This window comes from Haemorhous mexicanus, chromosome 16 (genome assembly GCF_027477595.1).
Source record: "Haemorhous mexicanus isolate bHaeMex1 chromosome 16, bHaeMex1.pri, whole genome shotgun sequence".
Lineage (NCBI taxonomy): Eukaryota > Metazoa > Chordata > Aves > Passeriformes > Fringillidae > Haemorhous > Haemorhous mexicanus.
The window spans coordinates 3,924,663-3,929,502 of NC_082356.1; positions in this window are offsets into that span (position 1 = coordinate 3,924,663).

The window sequence follows — 4,840 nt, forward strand, 5'->3', positions numbered from 1 at the left end:
ACCTGGTTCCATGAGATTCCATTGGGGTAACAATGTTCTCCTGTGTTCCATTAATTTCCATTAGCCTGGCTCTGTCACCATGGACACCTGGTTCCATGGGATTCCCTTGGTAACAATAGCCTCCAGTGTTCCATGAGGCCTGGCTCTGTCAACATGGACACCTGGTTCCATGAGATTCCAGGGGGTAAAAATGTTCTCCTGTGTTCCACTAGGTTCCATCAGTCCTGGCTCTGTCACCATGGACACCTGGTTCCATGGGATTCCATTGCGTAACAATGTTCTCCAGTGTTCTATGAGGCCTGGCTCTGTCAACATGGACACCTGGTTCCATGAGATTCCATGGGGTAACAATGTTCTCCAGGGTTCCATCAGGTCTGGCTCTGTCACCATGGACACCTGATTCCATGAGATTCCATTGGGCAACAATGTTCTCCTGTGTTCCATTAAGTTCCCTCAGCCCGGGTCTGTCACCATGGACACCTGGTTCCATAAGATTCCATTGGGATAACAATGTTCTCCTATGTTCCATCAGGCCTGGCTCTGTCATTATGGACACCTGGTTCCATGGGATTCCCTTGGATAACAATAGTCCCTAGTGTTCCATCAGGCCTGACTCTGTCACCATGGACACCTGGTTCCATGAGATTCAATGGGGTAACAATGTTCTCCAGTTTTCCATCAGGCCTGGCTCTGTCACCATGGACACCTGGTTCCATGAGATTCCATGGGGTAACAATGTGCTCCTGTGTTCCATTAGGTTAAATTACCATGGCTCTGTCACCATGGACCCCTGTTTTCATGAGAATCCCTTGGGTAACAGTGTACTCTGGGTTCCATCAGGCCTGGCTCTGTCACCATGGACACCAGGTTCCATGAGATTCCATGGGCTAACAATGTTCTCCTGTGTTCAATTAGGTTATATTAGACTGGCTCTGTAACCATGGACACCTGGTTACGTGGGATTCCCTTGGGTAACAATACTCTCCAGTGTTCCATCAGGCCTGGCTCTGTCACCATGGACACCTGGTTCCATGGGATTCCATGGGGTAACAATGTTCTCCAGTGTTCCATTAGGTTCCATCAGGCCTGGCTCTGTCACCATGGACACCTGGTTCCATGAGATTCCATTGGGTAACAATGTTCTCCAGTTTTCCATGAGGCCCAGATCTGTCACCATGGACACCTGGTTCCATGGGGTTCTATTGGGTAACAATGTCCTCCAGTGTTCCATGAGGCCTTGCTCCGTCACCATGGACACCTGGTTCCATGGGATTCCCTTGGGTAACGATAGTCTCCAGTGTTCCATCAGGCCTGGCTCGGTCACCATGGACACCTGGTTCCATGAGATTCCATGGCGTAACAATGTTCTCCAGTGTTCCATTAGCCTGGCTCTGTCACCATGGAAACCTGGTTCCATGGGATTCCCTTAGGTAACCATGTTCTCCTGTGTTCCATCAGGCCTGGCTCTGTCACCATGGACACCTGGTTCCATGAGATTCCATGGGGTAACAATGTTATCCAGTGTTCCATCAGGCCTGACTCAGTCACCATGGGAACCTGGTTCCATGAGATTCCCTTGGGTAACAATGTTCTCCTGTGTTCCATCAGGCCTGTCTCTGTCACCGTGGACACCTGGTTCCATGAGATTCCATGGGGTAACAATGTTATCAAGTATTCCATTAGGTTCTGTCAGGCCCGGCGTTGTCACCATGGACACCTGGTTCCATGAGATTCCATTGGGGTAACAATGTTCTCCTGTGTTCCATTAATTTCCATTAGCCTGGCTCTGTCACCATGGACACCTGGTTCCATGGGATTCCCTTGGTAACAATAGCCTCCAGTGTTCCATGAGGCCTGGCTCTGTCAACATGGACACCTGGTTCCATGAGATTCCATGGGGTAAAAATGTTCTCCTGTGTTCCACTAGGTTCCATCAGTCCTGGCTCTGTCACCATGGACACCTGGTTCCATGGGATTCCATTGCGTAACAATGTTCTCCAGTGTTCTAGGAGGCCTGGCTCTGTCAACATGGACACCTGGTTCCATGAGATTCCATGGGGTAACAATGTTCTCCAGGGTTCCATCAGGTCTGGCTCTGTCACCATGGACACCTGATTCCATGAGATTCCATTGGGCAACAATGTTCTCCTGTGTTCCATTAAGTTCCCTCAGGCCGGCTCTGTCACCATGGACACCTGGTTCCATAAGATTCCATTGGGATAACAATGTTCTCCTATGTTCCATCAGGCCTGGCTCTGTCATTATGGACACCTGGTTCCATGGGATTCCCTTGGATAACAATAGTCCCTATTGTTCCATCAGGCCTGACTCTGTCACCATGGACACCCGGTTCCATGAGATTCAATGGGGTAACAATGTTCTCCAGTTTTCCATCAGGCCTGCGTCTGTCACCATGGACACCTGGTTCCATGAGATTCCATTGGGTTACAATGTCCACTTGTGTTTCATTAGGTTCCATCTGGCCTGCCTCTGTCACCATTGACACCTGGTTCAATAGGATACCAGTGGGTAACAATGTTCTCCAGTGTTCCATGAGGCCTTCCTCTATCACCATGAAACTTGGTTCCATGAGATTCCATTGGGGTAACAGTGTTCTCCAGTGTTCCATCAGGCCTGGATCTGTCACCATGGACACCTGGTTCCATGAGATTCCATGGGGTAACAATGTTCTCCTGTGTTCCATTAAATTCCATTAGCCTGTCTCTGTCACCGTGGACACCTGGTTCCATGAGATTCCATGGGCTAACAATGTTCTCCTTTGTTCCATTATGTTCCATCAGGCCTGGCTCTGTCACCATGGACACCTGGTTCCATGAGATTCCATGGGGTAACAATGTTCTCCTGTGTTCCATTAGGTTCCATTAGCCTGGCTCTGTCACCATGGACACCTGGTTCCATGGGATTTACTTAGGTAATAATAGTCTCCAGTGTTCCATCAGGCCTGGCTCTGTCACCATGGACACCTGGTTCCACGAGATACCATAAGGTAACAATATTCTCCTGTGTTCTATCAGGCCTGGCTCTGTCACCATGGACACCTGGTTCAATGGGATTCCCTTGGGTAACAATATTCTCATGTGTTCCATCAGGCCTGCCTCTGTCACAATGGACACTTGTTTCCATCAAATTCCCTTGGGTAACAATGATCTCCTGTGTTCCATTAGGTTTAATCAGGCCTGGATCTGTCACGATGGACACCTGGTTCCATGAGAATCCATGGGGTAACAATGCTCTGCTGTGTTCCATTAGGTTACATTAGCTTGGCTCTGTCACCATGGACACCTGGTTCCATGAGATTCCATGGGGTAACAATGTTCTCCAGTGTTCCATCAGGCCTGTCTCTGTCACCGTGGACACCTGGTTCCATGAGATTCCATGGGGTAACAATGTTCTCCAGTGTTCCATTAGGTTCCGTTAGGCCTGGCTCTGTCACCATGGACACCTGTTTCCATGAGATTCCCTTGGGGTAACAATGTTCTCCAGTGTTCCATTATGTTCCATTAGCCCTGCTCTGTCACTATGAACACCTGGTTCCATGGGATTCCCTTGGGTAACAATAGTCTCCAGTGTTCCATCAGGCCTGGCTGTGTCATCATGGACACCTGGTTCCATGAGATTCCATGGGGTAACAATGTTCTCCAGTGTTCCATTAGGTTTCATTAGCCTGGCTATGTGACCATTGACACCTGGTTCCATGAGATTCCATGGGCAAACAATGTTCTCCAGTGTTCCATTAGTTTCCATTAGCCTTGCTCTGTCACCATGGACACCTGGTTCCTTGGGATTCCCTTCGGTAACAATAGTCTCCCGTGTTCCATGAGGCCTGGCTCTCTTACCATGGACACTTGGTTCCATGAGATTCCCTGGGCTAAGAATGTCTTCCTGGGTTCCATTAGGTTCCTTTAGCCTGGCTATGTCAGGATGAACACATTGTTCCATGAAATTCCCTTCGGTAACAATGTTCTGCAGTTTTCCATCAGGCCTGGCTCTGTCAGCATGAAACCTGGTTCCATGAGATACCATTGGGGTAACAATGTTCTCCAGTGTTCCATCAGGCCTGGCTCTGTCACCATGGGCACCTGGTTCCATGAGATACCATGGGGTAACAGTGTTCTCCTGTGTTCCATCAGGCCTGGCTCTGTCACCATGGACACCGGGTTCCATGAGATTCCATGAGGTAACAGTGTTTTCCTGTGTTCCATTAGGTTCCATAAGCCTGGCTCTGTCACCATGCACACCTGGTTCCATGGGATTCCCTTGGGTAACAATAGTCTTCAGTGTTCCATCAGGCCTGGCTCTGTCACCATGGACACCGGGTTCCATAAGATTCCATGGGGTAACAATGTTCTCCTGTGTTCCATTAGGTTCCATTAAGCTGGCTCTGTTACCCTGGACACCTGGTTCCATGGGATTCTTTTGGGTAACAATGTTCTCCAGTGTTCCATTAGGTTCCATCAGGCCTGACTCTTTCACCATGGACACCTGGTACCATGAGATTCCATGGGCTAACAATGTTCTCCTTTGTTCCATTATGTTCCATCAGGCCTGACAGTTTCACCGTGGATACCTGGTTCCATGAGATTCCATGTGGTAAAAAAGTTCTCCTGAGTTCCATTAGGTTCCATTAGCCTGGTTCTGTCACGAAGGACACCTGGTTCCATGGAATTCCCTTGGGTAACAATAGTCTCCAGTGTTCCATCAGGCCTGGCTCTGTTACCATGGACACCTGGGTCCATGAGAATACATGGGGTAACAATGGTCTCCAGTTTTCTATCAGGCCTGCCCCTGTCACCATGGACACCTGGTTCCATGAGATTCC